Below are 21,790 nucleotides of genomic sequence, written 5' to 3'. Positions count from 1 at the left end.
AACTTGTACTTCCCAAGCGCTTAGTCCAGTGCTCTGCACGCAGTAAGCGCTCAATAAATACGATTGAATGAATGAATAAAGCCTGAATTACTAGTGAAGTCCAGCAAGTGGAAGACCCCCAAAAGAAAATAAGCATCTCTGCATAGTCCTTAACCAGGAAGACACCTATTCCCCTCCAGCCATCGAAGTAGAAAACTCGGCTTTAGTCGTGGACACCCTCCTCCCCCTCTGAGCTTCTCCAGGCACTTTTCAGACAGTAGTTAGCTTTATGATGCTCCAGAAACAGCCAAGGAGCTAATTTGCCGGTGCAGAAGCCGTCAAACAGCGATCACATGACATGCCTGCAGCAGTAAGTGAATTTGGCTTTCCTGCCCATCCAGTTTCAACCACCCAAACCACTGCCTTTCATTCAGTCGAAGTTACTGAGTGCATACTGTGTGCAGAGCACTGTACTAAGTGCTTGGGAGAGTACAGAACAGTCCGGTTGCAGGCTGATCCCGTAAAGTTTGCACATGGTCCCTCGGGTAACTGCTGGAGTAGTGCCTGGGCTGCCCTGGTGATTTCAGTCTGTTCTACAGCAGGCTCAGGCCTCTGTTTTCAGTACTGCCTGCTGAAACCCATTAAAATTTAATGGCATTTTTCACCCTCACTCTGTTTTCACTTCCTCTTAGCTATCTACTCTCCCCCCCCCCCCCCACCCACCATTACCTCATGTTTTGCTCCTTGTTGTATTCCTACCCTTTTCTTTAACTGGTTTTTGATTCTCTCTTGATACTTCCATTTTTTTCTCTTCCACCTCCCTCATCCTCACTTTCCTACGTTTCTCCCCACTCTTTCCATCATCATCATCAATCGTATTTATTGAGCGCTTACTGTGTGAGAGCACTGTACTAAGCGCTTGCCTGGCACATAGTAAGTGCTTACTAATGGTAGTATAATAATAATACTAATAATAGTACTAATAATAATTCCTCCTTCCTTTGACCTTGCCCCAGAGGGTCAGGACAGGTCACACTGACTCTGGGGAACCTGCCTTTGTCCCTATTTTTTTTATGGTATTTATTAAACGCTTGCTATGTTTTGATTTGTATATATCTATAATTCTATTTATTTATATTGATGCTATTGATGCCTGTTTACTTAATAATAATTCTATTCTTATAATTCTATTTATTTATATTGATGCTATTGATGCCTATTTCGTTGTCTGTCTCCCCCCTTCTAGACTGTAAGCCCATTGTGGACAGGGATTGTCTCTATTGCTGAATTGTACTTTCCAAGCACTTAGTACAGTGCTCTGCACACAATAAGCACTTCATAAATACGATTGAATGAATGAATGAACAATAAACAGTCACATTTCCTGCCCACAATGATCTTACACTCTAGACTGGGGAGACAGACATTGCGTATTTCGGAACTAACTCTCCTCGCGGGAGTGATTCATAGGAACACCTATATTACCGTCAAGGGAGCAGTAACACAGACCCATTCTAAATTAGATGGCTGAGTTTAATACAATGTTACAAATACCCAGTATTAATATTAATACAAGAACACATTAACCAATTTTACAGAGAGGAACTTTCCACTGCAATTCAAGATGGGCAAGCGAGAAGCAAAGCCTAAAAAGCAGCGAGCAGTGAAGCCGGCCGACAGTCTGGTGTTTACAGAGCAGCGTCTTATTTCCTTTTCCTTTCCTTCCTTCACTATCAGGGCGCAAAGTCCATTCACCTGGGAACAGCGGATACTTCCTCCAACTTCTGGCACATAGGGTCATATTTCTAAATCCGCTCTCAGGGGCTCTTTGAATCAGGGCGATCGATCAGTCAATCGATGGTATTTATTGAGCACTTACTATGTGCACAGCACTGTACTAAGCACTTGGGCGAGTACAATATTACAGAGTTATATTGCTACCTGCCCTGCCTACATGGAGCTTGTAATCTAGAGGACGCAGAGGCTATCACTGGATGAGGAGAGCACTGAACCCACACAGCCTTCAAGCAGACTTGAGTGAGAGCATCCAAATGTCAGCGGGACCCCTGAAAAGAAGTCCATTCCTTTATTCATCAGGACATGAGAGGGGGAAGTTTGGCTTGCTAGTTGATTGTGGGGAGTCATATAGACACATGTCTAAAGAGGCAATATTCATTTATTCATTCCATCAAATATATTGATTGCTTACTATGTGCACAGCACTACACTAAACGTTTGGGAGAGTACAGTACAACCATAAACAGACACATTCCCTGCCCACAATGAGGTTGTAGTCTGGGGGTGGGTGGAGGAGACAGACATTAGTATAAAAAAAAATGACAGATATTAACATAAGTGCTTTGGGGCTGGGAGTGGGGAAAAACAGAGGGAGCAAGTCAGGGTGACGAAGAAGGGAGTGGAAGAAGAGGAAATGGGCGGCTTAGTCAAGGATGGCCTCATTCATTCATTCATTCGTATTTTTTGGGAGCTTACTGTGTGCAGAGCACTGTACTAAGCACTTGGGAATCAATCAATCAATCAATCGCATTTATTGAGCGCTTACTGTGTGCAGAGCACTGTACTAAACACTTGGGAATCAATCAATCAATCAATCGTATTTATTGAGCGCTTACTGTGTGCAGAGCACTGTACTAAGCACTTGGGAAGTACAAGTTGGCAACATATAGAGACAGTCCCTACCCAACAGTGGGCTCACAGTCTAGAAGAGGGAGACAGACAACAAAACGAAACATATTTTGTGTCTTCAATAAGGCTTTGAAGGGGGGAAGGGTAACTGTCCATCGGATTTGAGGAGGGACGGGGTTCCGGGCCAGGGGCAGGATGTGGGCGAGGGGTCGGTGGTGAAATAGGCAAGATCGAGGCACAGTGGGAAGGTTAGCACTAGAGGAGCGAAGTGTGTGGGCTGGGTCGTAGTAGCAGAGTAGCGAGGTAATGTAAGAGGGGGCAAGGGAAAGTGACAACGTGCATTGGAATTATTGTTGCAGGAAAATGAGAGATGGAGTCCTGACTGGCCTGAGATGAACAGGAAATCTGGAGTTTCTAGAACAGTGGGAGAGTGGAGCCCTTGAACTTGGATCTTCCCCAGTGCAGGAAGAAACAGTGCGTTCATTCATTCATTCAATCATATTTATTGAGCACTTACTGTGTGCAGAGCACTGTACTAAGCGCTTGGGAAGTACAAGTTGGCAACATATAGAGACAGTGAGCTCACAGTCTAGAAGGATTCTTTCTTAGAGATGGACTTACTACCCATCCCACCCCCAAACTCTTTCTTGCCTGCTTGTATCCTGAAGCCCTAGGTAATTGCTCTTGACACCAAGCTCCCTATATCAGCAGTGTGAGAAGCAGTGTGGTTCGGTGGAAAGAGCATGGGCTTTGGAGTCAGAGGTCATGGGTTCAAATCCCGGCTCCGCCAGCTGTCAGCTGTGTGACTTTGGACAAGTCACTTAATTTCTCTGTGCCTCAGTTACCTCATCTGTAAAATGGGGTTTAAAACTGTGAGCCTCCTGTGGGACAACCTGATCACCTTGTAACCTCCCCAGCGCTTAGAACAGTGCTTTGCACATAGTAAGCGCTTAACAAATACCATTATTATTATTATTATTATTATTATTATTATTATCAGCAGCCCTGACAGCATAGGAGCATGGGATAGTGGCAATCTCAGATGGAAAACTTTCATGTCTTGGGGTGAAGTCTGGTTAATGACTTTCAGGGCAACTTCTGTTGCTTTTAGCTGAGTTAGGCTCTGGTCCCGCTCTCTGGACTGCGCTAGTAATATCTCCTCACTAAGGGGTTTTGCGGAGATTAAGCAGGGGAAACACTGAACTCTTGTTTTTTTTTTTTAATCTTTAATCTGCACATGGCTTATTTTCTGTCAAACAGCTAAGAAGGAAGGAAGGAAGGCCAGCGAGATAGCTATTTTTTCCCTTGTTCTCAATTATCTGACATTTCAGGAAACTTCTCTATCTGAATTGGGATTGCTGATATATCAATTTATTCCTTGTTTCATTAAACCTCAATATTGATGGCGACATCACTCACCAGGCACATCCATACGAGGATTTGGCAACCACAAGTGCTCTAGGAGATATCTGGAGACCGTGGTTTGTTGTTGATGTCACTGAAGTCAGAATCTAAGAAACCACTGGAAGAGACGGAAATGGAGAATGCTCAGTTTTACTGATGTAACTATCGGGATCATGGAGTAAAAAAATATTTGGGCCTTGCCCAAAGAACAAAACACAAATCACTCCCATGAATTTTACAATCAATCAATCAATCAATCGTATTTATTGAGTGCTTACTGTGTGCAGAGCACTGTACTAAGCGCTTGGGAAGTACAAGTTGGCAATACATAGAGACAGTCCCTACCCAACAGTGGGCTTACAGTCTAGAAGGGGGAGATAGAAAACAAAACCAAACATATTAACAAAATAAAATAGAATAGATATGTACAAGTAAAATAAATAAATTGAGTAATAAATATGTATAAATATATATACATATATACAGGTGCTGTGGGAAAGGGAAGGAGGTAATCCCCAGTGAGCTGGTACAACTCCATGGACTCTCGTCATCATCAGTAGCATTTATTGACCTTTACTGTGTGCAGAGCACTGTATTAGACTCCCCCTAGAAGTTGCTTATCTGAATGTGTTATCTGGGGTTTTACTAATGTGAGGGTTGAGAGGAATGAAACATCGCTGGTGATCCCTGTATTTCTTCTTTTCCCAATGGGATTGGGTTGGGCAGCTAGCCTGGTGACCAAGATGAATGGAGACCAAATGGGTTATGCTGACTGGTACTAAACCCCAATCTTCAGACCCCTCAAGCCCCCTGTACCCGAGGCCATCCCAGACCTGATAATAATAATAATGATGGCATTTATTAAGCATGTACTATGTGCAAAGCACTGTTCTAAGCGCTGGGGAGGTTACAAGGTTATCAGGTTGTCCCATGGGGGGTTCGCAGTCTTAATCCCCATTTTGCAGATGAGGTAACTGAGGCCCAGAGAAGTTAAGTGACTTGCCCCAAGTCACACAGCTGACAAGTGGCAGAGCTGGGATTCGAACCCATGACCTCTGACTCCAAAGCCCGGGCTCTTTCCACTGAGCCATGCGGCTTCTCTGGCGGTTGAAATGATGGAGCCAAGCATCTCTGCTAGTGTCACCCAAAACACAACTCCGAGGGGTTATATGCCTGCCAAGATGAGTCTCGCATGGGGCAATTATGGGGACCCTTTCAGAGAGGGACATGTAAATTCATTCATTCAATCATTTATTGAGCGCTTACTGTGTGCAGAGCACTGTACTAAGCGCTTGGGAAGTACAAGTTGGCAACATTAAGAGACGGTCCCTACCCAACAGTGGGCTCACAGTCTAAAATGCTAGGTGGAAACTGAGGGATTTAATTTCTAAGGCAAGTGCTTTCCCACTGATTCCAAACTCAATAGGGCTTCTCTGGGGCTGGTTGCTTCTAGGGCTCCTCATGGTGGGAAGGATCCTTTGAGTCAGGGAATGTGGCTTTCTTCCCTATTACTTTTTTTTTGTAAACATTAAGAACTTACTATGTGCCAAGCACTGTACTAAATGCTGGGCTAGATACAAGCTAATCAGGTTGGACACAATCCATGTCCCACATGGGGTTCACAGTCTTTATCCCCATTTTACAGATGAGATAACTAAGAACCAGAGAATTTAAGTGACTTGTCCTCATTAACACTGGCTTTACAAGGAGAAAAACCCTTCTATTCAGATCCTGTAAGGAAAACAATGAAATACTATTCAGTCATTTTTTCCCCAAAGTGTTGAGTTTTTGTTTGTTGTTTTTTTTTGAAGTGGTATTTATTAAGTGCTTACTATGTGCCAAGCACTGTATTAAGTACTGGAATAGCTACAAGTTTTATCAAGTTGGACACAGTCTATGTCCCACAAGGGGCTCACAATCTTAATCCTCATTTAACAGATGAGGTAACTGAGGCCCAGAGAAGTGAAGCGACTTGTTCAAGGCCACAAAACAGACAAGTGGCAGAGCTGGGATCAGAACCCAGGTCCTTCTGACTCCCAGGATCAGACTCTATCCATTATTCATTCATTCATTCATTCAATCGTATTTATTGAGCACTTACTGTGTGCAGAGCACTGTACTAAGCGCTGCTGCCCTTTGGGTCTCCCTCCCATAGCTGATAACTGTCCAGTAGGTTGAGGTGGGTCCCCTCTCTTTTCCACTCATTCATTCATTCAATCGTATTTATTGAGCGCTTTTTCCAGGTCAGGTATGGAATAAGAGACAGGGGGACAGGGGAGCTCACATCCTTAGTGAACACTCACAAGTCCATTCATTCAATTATATTTATTGAGCACTTACTGTGAACAAAGCCCTGTACTAAGCGCTTGAGTAGTCATCTCTCATCCCACAAATGAGGACTCACTGGCCCCCAGTGTGGGCTAACACCTCACATCCCACTGCATTTCAGGGTTAACTCCAAGACCTGTGGTTCCCTAGTCTGCCCAGGACTTCCTTTCTTCTAGGGGAAGTTGTCTTCCCTCAGGACAAGAGGGTACCCTCCATCAGGAAATAGTGCCTCAGGGTCTTCACTGAGAGGAAAAACTTTCTCCCCTGGACACCTGTCCACCATTTCACCAAGTAGGATGCTTTCTCCGCCTCCCCCCTGCTGCTGTTTTTGAAACAATAGAGCCTTTCATTCTACAATTAAGGTGCAGACCACGGGAAGGAATCTACTGGGGGAGAAAAGATAACCTCCAGAAAGGGAAGGAAGAATGTGAGTCAGCCTGAGGAGGAAGGGAAGAAGCAGTTCAATACGTTTAACTGGGTGGGAGGGGAGGAGAGAAGAGACGGACTACAGGTCTGGCTGGTGGAGTGCCCGGCTCTGGATGGTGAAGCTTTTGAGGACAAGAACGGGGGCAAAACAGGTAAGTGTTTGTGGATGGTTCAGCGCAAACCATCAGCACTACTACCAAAACTACTCAAGCGCATGCCAAGTATGACTTGGTGGAAAGAGCACCGGCCTGGGAGTTAGTGGACCTGGGTTCTAATCCAGGCCATGCCTCCTGCCTCCCGTGTGACCTTGGGCAAATCACTTCACTTCTCTGTGGCTCAGTTTCCTCCCCTGAGAAATGGAAAGTGAATCACGCTCCCTCCTTCTTAGTCTGTGAGCCCCCTATGGAACGACAGGCTGTTTTTAACCTAATTATCTTGCATCTACCTTAGGGCTTATTACAGGGCTGAGCACATTGTAATAATAATGATGGTATTTGTTAAGCCCTTACTATGTGCAAAGCACTGTTCTAAGCACTGGGGGGATATAAGGTGATCAGGTTGTCCCACGTGGGGCTCACAGTCTTAATCCCCATTTTGTAGATGAGGTAACTGAGGCCCGGAGAAGTGAAGTGACTTGCCCAAAGTCACACAGCTGACAATTGGCAGAGCTGGGATTTGAACCCATGACCCATGACTCCAAAGCCCGTGCTCTTTCCACTGAGCCACGCTGCTTCTCATCTTAATAAAAACCACAGTTATTATTATTATTATTGTTGTTACTACATGTCCTAAATGGCAAAGGGCCAGAAAAGCTGCACTCCTTGGTCTTCATGGGCACAATGGGCAAGCCCTGAGCTGACCCCTGCTCTCCCTTTGCCAGACTCCTTTGCCCAAGTCTTTCAAGGCCTAATGGAAAGAACACAGGACTGAAAGTCCAGAAACCCGGGTTCTAGTTTCAGTTCTACCAATTACCTGCTGTGTAACCTTGGCCAAGTCACTTAACGTCTCTGTATCCCATTTTCCTCATCTGTAAAATGAGCTCAACCTACAAGTGGCAAGGGAAAGGAAAAATCTTGTGGACTGCTAGGAAGAGGGGACAGAGCAGTGGAAAAAAATGGACTTCAGAAATTTGAAGACTTCCCGTTCTGCCTAAAGGAGACTCCCAAGATGGAGGGAAATATGGAAGCAGAATAAGTAGGAGTCATTGGCTCCATTAATATTTAATTTACATATTGAATTGAAATCCTTTTCTGAGAGCTGAGAGTTGCAAGGTCAAAATCATGTCCAGGTTGCATGACAACCTGGTGATGCCTTGTCCATTCATCATTTATTGAAAGATGGATGAGGACATTAAAATAAAGTCACCCAGGTAAACACTGAGTTTCTGGTCCCAGGTATGAATAAACATGGAGAATCGCCTTTCAAGGATGTGAGGCAAACTGAAGTTGGAACCTAGTTAAATGATGCTAGGTTGGAAATTCTAACCTCAGTGCGGAGCTGAGAATGAACTCTGCTCCCTTCACTGTTTCCATTCCCTGGCAAATGCTCATTTTGCTGGGCAGATTTCTAATAAATATTCATCTTTGCCTCATTAGTGAGGGCTCCTTTTTTTTTTTTTAACCTCCTTGCAAGCTCATTATGTGCAGGGAATGTGTCTGCTAATTTTCTTGTATTGTACTCTCCTAAGTACTTCATATAGTACTTCATATTTAGAAAAGCAGCATGGCTCAGTGGAAGGAGCACAGGCTTGGGAGTCGGAGGTCATGGGTTCAAATCCCAGCTCCGCCAACTGTCAGCTGTGTGACTTTGGGCAAGTTACTTAACTTCTCTGTGCCTCAGTTACCTCATCTGTAAAATGGGGATTAAGACTGCGAGCCCCCTGTGGAACAACCTGATCACCTTGTAACCTCCCCAGCGCTTAGAACAGTGCTTTGCACATAGTAAGTGCTTAATAAATGCCATTATTATTATTATTATTAGTGCTGTGCACATAGTAAGTGCTCAATAAATACCATTGATTGATTGATTTTATCTGGTTAGTACATTCTTAAATGTGTCTGTTTATTGTTGTTTCATATTTTCCCAAGCACTTAGCACACAGTAAGCACTCAATAAGTATGATTGAATGAATCAAGACAACCTTCTGAACCTCACACAACAACAGTAATGACAAATTGCATCTATTGAGCACTTACTGAATGTGAGAACTGTACTAATTGTTTGGGAGAATGTAATAGAAGTAGAAGACATGATCCCTGACCACAAGGATTTTACACTGTAGTGAAGAATACAGATATAAAATAAATTTTTGTGGAATTTGTTATGCAACTTTCTAAGCACTGGGATAGATACAAGTTGTCACTTGCCTGCTGGGTGACCTTAAGCAAGTCACTTCTCTGTTCCTCAGTTACCTCATCTGTAAAATGGGGATTAAGACTGTGAGCACCATGTGGGACATGGATTGGGTCCAAACTGATTAGCTCATATCTACCCCGGTACTTAGTACAGTGCTTGGCACATAGTAAGCAGTTAACAAATATCACTTTAAAAATAAGTTAATCATGTTGGATATAGCTCCTGTCCCACGTAGGACTCCCAGTCTAAATCGGATGGAGAACAGGTATTTCATCCCCATTTTACAGTTGAAGAAACTGAGGCACAGAGAAGTGACTTGCCCAAGGTCACCCAGCAGGCAAGTGGCAGAGTCAGAATTACAACCCAGGTCCTCTGATTCCCAGGCCTGTGCTCTGTCTACTAGACCATGCTGCTTTATAAACAAGAGCGAGAAGTGCTCAAATAGTGCAGTATAACACGTTTTGTTTCTCTAGTGCCTGCTTCAGGAAGATTCAAAGCACTGTCATATATTCTCTGTTTGATCTGGATAATATCCCTTTGACATAAGGAAGAGTAGATATTGTTTATTAATTTTTGTGACCTCAAATACCCCTTCAGGACTTTGATAGTAGAAACGAAGGACCTGAATAGCAGTGACCAAAATATATTCTGCATATCCTGGATGCATTACTAAGTTATTTGCTTAGCAATTTTCACGGAACTGTAAACATTTATGCATCCGTCTGAACTCTACTGGGTTAAAAAAATAGTTTCCTTTCTTTAAAGAAAATGGAAAAGAATGAAGGATGGAGAAAGAATAAAGAGAAAGGAGACAGAAGGAGAAAAATGGAGATCTAAAGGAAGAGAAGATGGGGGATGGGAAAGAGGCACAGATCAACAAATAAACAGGAAGAGAGAAATGGAAATTCATTCAGATGAGAGATAAGAAAGGATCTGCTTTCCATTTCAGAGTGGAATTGTTGCCACCGCCACTGCTACTGAATCCTTTCTCCCTTGACCTCCCTCTCCACCTCCCCTGTTCGCTGCCATCTCAGCCAGAGAAATAGGTTCTGCTCTCACAGGTGAAGGGTCAGGGTACTCAGCATATAGTGGCAGGTGGGTTGGAAGGGAGCCGTCTAATGTGGTGAAGTTGGGGAAGTGACCAGGAAATGCTCCCATTGGATGGGGTGAAAAGCTGGTGTCAGGATTTACACAATAGGATGAAAGCAGCATTTGTTGGGAGGAAAAACTTATCTGAAAACACCCCCGTGGTCTCTGGCCATTCAGATGCATTTCCTCCATACCCTGCTCCCAAAAAGTATACACGTGGTCCCCGCCTTTAATAATAGCAGAACATCACATGCCAGGAGTTTAGCTTTTCAGAGTTGCAGTTCAAAATTCTGCTGCTCAAATTTCAGAAGGAGCAGAGGAAAAATACAGAAGGCGAGGAGAGGAGATAGACGGGATGTAGTGGTTTGCTCAGTAATAAAAGTGGCAGAACTTCTCTCTGCTCCTCACCAGAGAATTGCCCTTTATGTTCACAGCAGGGGGTGGCTTAGGATTTCCAGATTCACTTCTAAATTCCCTAGTACTTTCTAAGTCAGAACTGCTCAATATATCAGAAGGAAGCTGTAGCAGTATTTTCATTTTTATTAGGGTGAATAACACGACTGTTAATCCAAACTAACTACCATGTGAAAAATTAGGCTGTATAGACAATGGACTATTCAAGGCCAGATCGCTACAAGAGAAAATACAGTGATTTCCAGGGTCTCAGAAGTGACACACACTCTAAAGTCCAACAATTCAAATGAGTTCAATTCTTCAAGATGGTATGCTTTTGGCATTTCCCACATTACTAATGATATCTTCCTTTGGCTGTACAGCACAGCTAAACCATGACCTTTAGGGACTCATCTTCAGCAACATAATAAATCAACAATAATCAATCATATTTATTGAGTGCTTACTGTTTGGTAGACACTAGTAGAGCTGTGGTAGAACTGGTAGACACGTTCTCTGCCCGCAACAAGCTTACAGTTTAGAGAGGAATACGGACATTCATATAAATAAATTACAGACCTGTACGTAAGTGCTGTGGGGCTGAAAGAGGGGTGAATAAAGAGTGCAAATCCAAGTGCAAGGATGACTGAGAAAGGAGTGGGAGAAGAGGAAATGAGGGCTTAATATTATTAAGGGCTACTCCGTCTTGACAGCATAAAACAAGACTCTGTGTTGGGTACTGTTCTAAGCCCTTGGGAAAGTAGAGATAATAGATAAGACCTCATGCATCTTTCATCATCATCAACAACATCACCGGCATCTATCGTGTGCCTACTGGATGCTCAGAAGTGAATTAACGGCTCAGTGGAGACTGACCTTCCAGAAGGATTAACGGTAGGAGGGAACATAACCTGAAGCAAGGTCAAAGGACTTATCCCAAGCAACTTGGAGATACCTTCTCTGTTATTGATGGGGCCCACAGGGCATAGGGAAAAAATGAAAAAGGCATCAGGGTTGAAGCTGAAGAGGTTGGTTGGCCCGGCTGGGCTGGGCCAGGGGTGTTGAGGCAACGCTGTGAGCGGGCTCCGACCCCCTTGCTCCAGATTTTGGTGGGAGAAACTCTGTCTTCCCCTGACACGGGGTCTGCAAGAATTGTTTGATCAGATGTTCATGATTACCTGACTATTACACCCAAGTTTTTTCTGAAAAAGTGTCCTGCAAGATTTTCCCAATCAGCCCAGGGCCCTTGTGGGAGCTGCCACAAGCAATCAATCAATCAGTCAATCAATCAATTAAGTGCTTACTATGTGCAGAGCACTGTACTAAGCGCTTGGGAAGTACAAGTTGGCAACATATAGAGACAGTCCCTACCCAACAGTGGGCTCACAGTCTAGAAGGGGGAGACAGAGAACAAAACCAAACTGGCTCAGTGGAAAGACTGCGGGCTTTGGAGTCAGAGGTCGTGGGTTCGAATCCCGGCTCCGCCACATGTCAGCTGTGTGACCTTGGGCAAGTCACTTCACTTCTCTGAGCCTCAGTTACCTCATCTGTAAAATGGGGATTTGGACTGTGAACCTGATCACCTTGTATACCCCCCAGTACTTAGAACAGTGCTTTGCACATAGTAAGCGCTTAACAAATGTCATTATTATTATTATATTAACAAAATAAATAGAACAACAATCATTTATTAGCCCCAGGACAAGATGCAGAGCTTTTAATGTCCAGTTTTGTAGTACCTGAGTTAAAAGCTGCCTTCCATTTTCTCCTCCCTACTCTCCTCCCTTCGCTCTTCTCCCGTTCCCTCCCCTCCCTCAACTCCTCCTCTTTCCCTCCCTCCTCCTCCTCCTGAGCTGCTTCCTGAAACATCTCAAATTTGTTTTCCTTGGTCTATTTGTGTCTGCAGACAGCAGCTGGCCCCCTTAGCCCCAAAGCTTCGTAGATTATTCCATTATTCCATTAGCCCAAGCATGTCCTTCCTTCCTCAGGAGTCATTAGCACATCCATCTCACTAGAGAGGGGTGGCTCTGGGCAATGAGGGCTCAGGCCTGAGCCACTGGTGAACACTTCTTGGAGTCCGGGAGAGAGACTCTCCTCCAGAGCTGCTTGGGAACGGCTCTGGGATGGGGTGGGAGGGCATTTATTCTAGAAAGAAGGGTCCTGGGAGGCTGCAGAGTGTTCTCCTGCCTCTAATCCCTATCAGATTCATGCTAATTCAGCTTTCACCTGAACCATCCAGAGAAAAAACTCAAACTTTTTAAGTAATCACACGCAGTCCTAGAACTGTGAAGAATTTGTGGCTCTCAGAAGTTGGCTGCCAGAGACACCTTGTTCATTGCAGAGCCTGGTAAATTTGCTGTTTTATCCAAACTTTCCCAGGGATAGACAAGGGTCTATCCAGAATGGCAGCTATCCTGAGCCCATCAATCAATTAATCACATTTTTATTGTATTTGTTAAGCACTTATTATGTGCCAGGCGCTGTACTAAGTGCTGGGGTAGATATGAGCTAATCATGTTGAACCCAGGCCATGTCCCACATGGGGCTCACAGTTTCCATCCCCATTTTACAGATGAGGTAATGGAAACTCAGAGAAATTGAATGATTTGCTCAAGGTCACCTAGCAAGCAAGTGGCAGAGTGGGATTAGAACCCAGGTCCTTCTGATTCCCAGGCCTGTGCTCTACCCACTAGGCCATGCTGCTTTTCTATTTGTTGAGCACTTACTGTGTGTAGAGCACCGTATTAAGCAGTTGGGAGAGCACAATATAACAAAGTTGGTCGATACGTTCCGTATCTATAATGACCTTACAGTCTAGAGCCCATCCCTCCAAAGATGTAGCAAGGCTTAGTGGAAAGAGCACGGGATTGGGAGTCAGAGGTCATGGGTTCTAATCCCGGGTCCACCAATCAATCAATCAATCGTATTTATTGAGCGCTTACTGTGTGCAGAGCACTGTACTAAGTGCTTGGGAAGTACAAGTTGGCAACATATAGAGACAGTCCCTACCCAACAGTGGGCTCACAGTCTAAAAGGGGGAGACAGAGAACAAAAACAAACATACTAACAAAATAAAATAAATAGAATAGATATGTACAAGTAAAATAAATAGAGTAATAAATATGTACAAACATATATACATATATACAGGTGCTGTGGGGAAGTGTTTAACAGATACCACAATCATTAATACGATTATTAGTACATCCACACAAACCACCACTCTTCCTACTTCTAAAGCCTTATCAGCTTACCACTTATCAGCTATGTAACTTTGGGCAAGTCACTTAACTTCTCTGTGCCTCAGTCACCTCATCTGTAAAATGAGGATTAGGACTGTGAGCTCCATGTGGGACAACCTGATCACCTTGTATCTGCCCCAGCATTTAGAACAGTGCTTGGCACGTAGTAAGTGCTTAACAAATACCATAATTATTGTTATTATTCTGCAGTCATCCTGTCTCTCAGCCTGATTCTTGTCATGCAGTTTCGCTGTGACTGCAGGTCAAGACCAGGAGCCAGATTGCTCTAGTGAGCGAGGAGGATAGGGAAGTCATGACTGCCGCCTCACTTTTTCCCTTTTGTCCCCCGCCACATCCTATGGGCCACTGCATCAAACCCTCTTGCAATCACCTGGGTGTCACCTCAGACTGGGCCCCCACCATAATCCGCTCCTAACTCCAGTCCAACAGCCGGCGGTTGAGCCGAGGCGGAATCTCTGCCCTTCCACTTCATTTCCCTGGCCTCAAACAGAAGGAAGGGAAGACTCTAGACTTTTTTTTTATGGAATTTGTTAAGCACCTACTACATGACAAGGCACTGTACTAAGCACTGGGGTAGATAATAATAATAATGATAATGGCATTTATTAAGCACTTATTATGTGCAAAGCACTGTTTTAAGTGCTAGGGAGGTTACAAGGTGATCAGGTTGTCCCATGGTGGGGGCTCACAGTCTTCACCCCCATTTTACAGATGAGGGAACTGAGGCCCAGAGAAGTGAAGTGACTTGCCCAAAGTCACAAAGCTGACAAGTGGCAGAGGTGGTATTTGAACCCATGACCGCTGACTCCAAAGCCCATGCTCTTTCCACTGAGCCACGCTGCTTAGATACAAGCTAATCAAGTTGGAAACAGTACATGTCCCACGTGGGGCTCACAGACTTAATCTTTATTTTACAGATGAGGGAACAGAGGCCCCAGAGAAGTTAAGTGACTTGCCCAAGGTCACACAGGTCACTCAGCACAGCAGAACCGGGATTATCCTACCACCCCTTGATCCCTATTTTCCCCCTTCTCCCCCTCCCTACCCCCTCCAGCGCTGAGAGTAAAAATGGGGGCAGAGACACCCTGAATAGAATTTGAACTTCAGGGTTTTTTGGTTTCTTTCTATTTAGATGGGTGGGGAGGGAACATGTGGGAAGGAGGATGAGACAAGCGAGGGAGGAGGATGAAGAGCTGAGTGTGGGAGGAATAGGGAGGGCTGGGAAAGGAAGCAGAAAAGCTAGGGAGAGGGGCCCGAGGCAGTACAGATTAGAGATATTCTTGTGCACAGAAATGGTTTCTTAGCTCTTGGCCTCCACAGTCATGCCTGGGCTTATCTGGGCCTGTGGTAGAATCCTTGCTCCTCTGCTCCTTACCACCTTTTCTTGCCACCGTTACTCAGCAGGATGAAGAGGCTACAGCCATTTTGAAAGGCCTTCGGAGTCCAGGCCTCACTTCTGTCCTGGATCCCAACAGCTCAGCTGAGGTGTTGTGGCACCTGAAGGGGCAAGGAGAGGTAGTAGCAGCGTCCTGGACCTCTCATCTTGAATTCACACACTATTCTGACCCCCTTCCAGGCAGTGCCCATCATAATTGTGCCCCAGAAGGCTTCAAAGTCCAGCTCCTTAAGGTGAGGTGAACTGCCCTGTCTCCTCTCACCTCTTCTTCTTCTTCTTCTGCTGCTTGAGGCTGCTTCCTCTTGGCCAGCATTCACAGCGGCCTTCCTTGGTCAATTTGCAGCTGCTCTGAATGCTAAGAAATCCTTTCAAACCTGATCCTAGGGGATTGATTAACTCAAATCCACAGGAGGCTGAAAGCTTTACTCACAGTCTCCAGAGCCTCATAGGCACCCTGACACTGACCTTGTGGGGCTGATGGGGGCAAGGACACTAATTCCCCTGCCCTCCAGACTGTGAGCTCGTTGTGGGCAGGAATGTGTCTATTTGTTGCTATAGTTTACTTTCCCAAGTGCTTAGTACAATGCTTTGCACACAGTAAGAGCTCAATAAATATGACTGAATAAGTGAATGAATGATCCAGCACTCATAAACAAGGGACACCTACACACACATGAGTAAATAACCTCCTAACAGGAGATATATAAGCACAATCCAGATATAGTTCAACTTTGTCCTCAAATATCTTAATGATAGCAAAGTTTAGCTATAGGTGCTCGAATGGCTAAAAACTAATGTGAAACCCATAGTCCTGACCCCACTTTGCACATACAAAGACTGTCCTTTGTTGGGCTGTTTTATTGTTGTTTGCAGTTCCTCTGGCTTATGTCTCCTTGTCTCACTGTCTATTCAAAGCCTCTGCTCTTAAAAGAGTTGCACTTTATTCACAAACAGACATACACACAGACATAGAAGTTGTTGCCAAGTTGTACTTCCCAAGCGCTTAGTACAGTGCTCTGCACACAGTAAGCACTCAATAAATATGATTGATGATGATGATACACACACTATGTATGCATGTAAATATAGGCAACCAGACTGTGAGCTCATGTGGGCTGGGAACGCGTCTACCAACTCTGTTGCATTGTTCTCTCCCAAGAGCTTTGTTTAGTGCTCTGCCCACAATAAGCGCTCAATAAATACCATTGAATTATATATACTGTCCATGATATATACTCTGAACTTACACAGTATACATATTCTACTATACATAGTCTACTAGGTCCAACCTGATTCTATTTATTTTGTTAATAATGTGCATCTAGCTTTATTTTTATTTATTCTGATGTCCTGACACCTGTCCGCATGTTTTGTTTTGTTGCCTGTCTCCCCCTTCTAGACTGTGAGCCCGTCGTTGGGTAGGGCCATCTCTATATGTTGCCAACTTGGAATTCCCAAGTGCTTAGTACAGTGCTCTGCACACAGTAAGCACTCAATAAATACGATTGAATAAATTCAAGAAATGAGTTATTGGGAGAGGGGAAGGATGAAGCGAAGGTAAATACTGAAGTCACCAACATCAGTTTACGCTAGACTTCCTGAAGAAGTTGATATTTAAGCAAAGTTTTTTAAGAGAGACTCTGGCCTATTCGCTGCCCTCCTCTTCCCAAGGGCATGGGGGGTGGGCACGTATTCGGATCTTGAACATCAGGGTTCAATCCTGATCTTGCTCACAATTCTTTGTGTAGCTTTGGGGCTCGGTCACTATCTCTAGTTCTAGACAGCCATTTTGCCCCGACACTCGGTGAGGATTAACTCTACGGAAACAATGACAAAGTACCGTCCTGCGATCATTCCCTTTTATGGAACTCTGCGGTCACTGAATTTCCCAAATGCAATACCTTACCTTGAGAGTATCAGAGTAAAGACACATCTTTACCTTGAGAGTGGTAGTGTGGCCAGATGAAAACTGGAGGTCACAGGCTCTGAGGAATTAGCGCACCACAGTCTAGGAATGACAAACTCTGTGTGTTATCTGGTCATGGATCTTATTAAGATGGGCTGGAGTTCCTGCTGAACAGTCTTTGCAAAATTATTACTTTTACTATTATTATTATTAGCACAAGAGTGAAATTTCTGAAAATGGCCAGCCTTGACTCCACTAAAAAATGTTCAAAGTGGGCAAATAGACAAGACAGAGATGGTCAAACCCTATCTTCCCCCCATGCTCTTCCTGGACCTCTAATTTAAGTAGAACTTTACTTCAGAGGAGCTCATATTTCCACATCAAATATTCCAGTTTTTTCAGTGGTATTTACTAAGTGCTTACTCCTTAATGCTAACAATAATAAATGCAGTATTTGTTAAGCATTTACTGTGTGCCAGGCACTGTACTAAGGGCTGGGGTGGATACAAGGAAATTGGGATACAAGCAAATGTGCCAGACACTGTACTAAGCACTGGGGTAGATACAAGCTAAGTGGGAAACTGTGTGGCTTAGTCAAAGGACCTGGTTCTAATTCTAGCTCTACCACTTGCTTGCTGTGTGACCTTGGCCAAGTCACTTAACTTCTCTGTGCCTCAATTATAAAGTGGGGATTCATTGCCTGTTCTTCCTCCTACTTAGACTGTGAGCCACATGTGGGGCAGGGACTCTGCCCAACCTGATTATCATGTCTCTACTCAGGGCTTAGAACAGTGCTTGACACATAGTAAGCACTTGATAGGTACCATTATTAGTCAGGTTGGATACAGTCCATGTCCCACATTGGGCTCACAGTCTTAATCCCCATTTTATTGATGAGGTAACTGATGCACAGCGAAGTGACTTGCCCAAGATCACTCAGCAGATATGTGTCAGAGTCAGGATTAGAACTCAGGTCCTCTGACTCCCAAGTCTGTGTTCTTTCCACTAGACCACACTGCTTCTGATCACAAACATCCTTTTAGACTGTGAGCCCACTGTTGGGTAGGGACTGTCTCTATATATTGCCAATTTGTACTTCCCAAGCGCTTAGTACAGTGCTCTGCACATAGTAAGCACTCAATAAATACGACTGATGATGATGATGATGATCCTTGGGAGGGGCAGGGATGATTCTCCCTATTTTACAGTCGGAGAAACTGAGGCCCTAAGAGGTTAAATAACTTTCCCCCGGTCAGTGCTCCTTCCTCTATAGACCAGGAAGCCCATAAATCTCTTATCTGAATTTGGTTCTCCTGGGAGAGAATTGATCTAAAACTCCAGCTGGGGGCCCTCAGGGCTGGTCTGGGGTCTTGGCCCTGGTAACCAAAGAAGGATGCTAATTGTTATGCTTGTTTTTATTCCTCTAGCCCAGAAAGCATTTCTCATAAGTGACTTTCCATGATTCTGCATTTCTGGTGTAAACAATTTGCAGTAATAAAACAGGAATTACAGCCAGGCTCAAGTTTAGAGGGTTCCCAAGGAAAACCTGGGAGGGAACTGTAAAGACAACGGGTAGGGAAAAGGCTCCGAATTGAAATCCAGAGTTTTCTGGGTGCTGGTAGAGCTCCAGGACGGAAAGACCCCCCAGGCCTGGCCTGGCTCCAAAGGACCACCGAGTAGAGACAGAATTCCACCGCGGGTTCAGCTCCATAGGATACCGAAAGCATCACGGTCCAAGGAACGTGAAAGAAGCAGAAGCAACGTAACTTAGTGGATAGAGCACGGGCCTGGAATTCAGAAGGACCTGGATTCTAATCCCGCTTGTCTGCTGTGTGATCTTGGGCCAGTCCACTTACCTTCTCTGTGCCTCAGTTTCCTCACCCGCAAAATGGGCATTAAGACTGTGAGTCCCATGTGGAACATGGACTGCGTCCAACCTGATTAGCTTGTATCTACACCAGTGCCTGCCACATAATGAGTTTTAGACTGTGAGCCCACTATTGGGTAGGGACTGTCTCTATATGTTGCCAACTTGTACTTCCCAAGCGCTTAGTACAGTGCTCTGCACACAGTAAGCGCTCAATAAATGCAATTGATGATGATAATGAGTTCTTAAGAAGTACCAAAGAAAATCCAGATCTGTGGATTTCTATAACCCCTTTCCAGCCTCTCCCTCTCCCTTGTCATCGGAGGGAGCAAATCTGTGTCAGTGTGAGTGGGTGGGTAACGAGGAACTGAGAAGAGAAAAATCGAGAGTGACAACTGAAAGGGAAGCAAGCATCAAATCTCAAGTTGAAAATCACTTGGGAATTGAGGGCAATTTAGATGGGCCCCGGGTACACCGAACTAGTCCCTCCAGCTGGCCGAGGCCCTCAGGGAGATTCTCCTCCACCAGAATCTCAACACCCTCAACCTTTAACCACAGGAGAGTCAGTTTAGGAGATCCTAGATTGCTCTGTTGTTGGGAGCAAGAGTTAAATCCCAGTTCTCCCACCATCTCTTTGTTTCCCATTAAGGAAAGCCAACTTCCCAGGTCTCAATACCTTATATCCACCCCAGTGCTTAGAACAGTGCTTGGCACATAATAAGTGGTTAACAAATACCAACATTATTATTATTATTGCTATTACCCCAGCACTTAGCACGGTGTCTGGCACATAGTAGATGCCTAACAAATACCTTAATAATAATAATAATAACAATGAGAGCATTTATTAAGCACTTACTATGTGCAGAGCACTGTACTAAGCGCTGGGGAGGTTACAAGGTGATCAGGTTGTCCCATGGTGGGGCTCACAGTCTTAACCCAGCACTGCACATAGTAAGTGCTTAATAAATGCCATCATCATCATCATAATCCCCATTTTACTGATGCGGTAACTGAGGCCCAGAGAAGTGAAGTGACTTGCCCAAAGTCACACAGCTGACAACTGGTGGAGCCGGGATTTGAACCCATGACCTCTGACTCCAAAGCCCGAGCTCTTTCCACTGCGCCACGCTGCTTCAAAAAAGAGGCAGTATGACTGTAAGTCTTCAGCTACAACAGCGACTACACTTTCCATCTTCTGGCTTGTCACTGCTCTCCACACTCAGATAATCTCCATTGACACTGAGCACGAGACGGAAGGGAATGTGGGCACTGGATAGTGTCTGGTTTTTTGTATTTATTGAACGCCGCAGAATGTAAGGAGCAATGCTGTATCTCCGCACCATGCAGTCCTTGCCCCCTTAGAGCTTACAATCTACGTCACGTGCAGCACACATGCTCAGTCCTCACACTCATTTCACACAAACATGTACTGTGTCATCCTGTTGTGGTTGGTTTAAATTCATTCAGTTTTCTGTTTCTCTTTTTCCATTTTCCTTATTAATAATAATAACAACAATGATAATAAAAATGAAGTTTTTAAACATTCACTAATAATAGTAATTGCGGTATTCGTTAAGCGCTTACTATGTGCCAGGCACTGTACCAGAAGCTGGGGTAGATACAAGTAAATCGGATTGGAAACAGTCCCCTGTCCCACATGGGCCTCACAGTGCCCCTTTTACAGATGAGGTAGCTGAGATGCAGAGAAGTGAAGTGACTTGTCCAAGGTCACACAGCAGAATAGTGGTGGGGCCGGGATTTGAACCCATGACCTCTGACTCCCAGCTCTGTGCTCTATCCACTATGCAGGCTGCTTCTTCTTCTTCTTCTTCTGGCTCTGGTGGCCACCACAACCACCATCCTCTCTAAACCCTTAAAGCCGACAACTTCTATGTGCAAAGCACTGTTTTAAATGTTGGAGTAGGAGCAAGATAATTTGTGTTGGACACAATCCCTGTCCAACATGGGGCTCACAGTCGAAGTAGGAGGGAGGAGGATTTAGATCCCCATTTCTCGGATGAGGAAACCGTGAGCCCGCTGTTGGGTATGTTGTTTCCAACTTGTACTTCCCAAGCGCTTAGTACAGTGCTCTGCACACAGTAAGCGCTCAATAAATACGACTGAATGAATGAATGAGACCCAGGGGAGTTAAGTGCCTTGACCAAGGTCACACAGCAGGAAAGTATCAGAGACAGAATTAGAACCCGTGTCCTTTGACTCGCAGGCCTGTGCTCTTTCCAGTATACCACGCAGATTAGTGACCAAGAGAGGTTTAGGCAAACTCTTTCCTTTAGAAATAAAATAAAATAAAATAAATAGACATAAAATAACTACTTGTTTAGTCGGTGAAGTCCCTCCTGGAGATGGGGGGAAGGACTGGGTGAATGTAAGAATTCTTTCAGCAGCAGAGTGACTGTTATTGCTGGCAATCAGCCCCTCTAAGTGAGTCCACTTCTAGACTGTGAGCCCACTGCCGGGTAGGGACCGTCTCTATATGTTGCCAACTTGTACTTCCCAAGCGCTTAGTACAGTGCTCTGCACACAGTAAGCGCTCAATAAATACGATTGATTGTGCCACCCCCCTGCCCAAGAGAGTGTCAGGAGAGCAAGGCAGCTCCTACTTGGGCAGCTTGCTAGAAAAGCTGGTGAAGACATGTCCACAGGAGAGGGGGACAGCCCCAGGAACAATGCCCTCCTGCAGCTCTCCTGGGGGCAGCAGGTAAGGAAGAGGAAGA

This window comes from Tachyglossus aculeatus, chromosome 21 (genome assembly GCF_015852505.1).
Source record: "Tachyglossus aculeatus isolate mTacAcu1 chromosome 21, mTacAcu1.pri, whole genome shotgun sequence".
In the NCBI taxonomy this organism is placed as follows: Eukaryota; Metazoa; Chordata; class Mammalia; order Monotremata; family Tachyglossidae; genus Tachyglossus; species Tachyglossus aculeatus.
The sequence above is the reverse complement of the archived record's forward strand: the minus strand, read 5'-3'. Positions refer to the sequence as shown.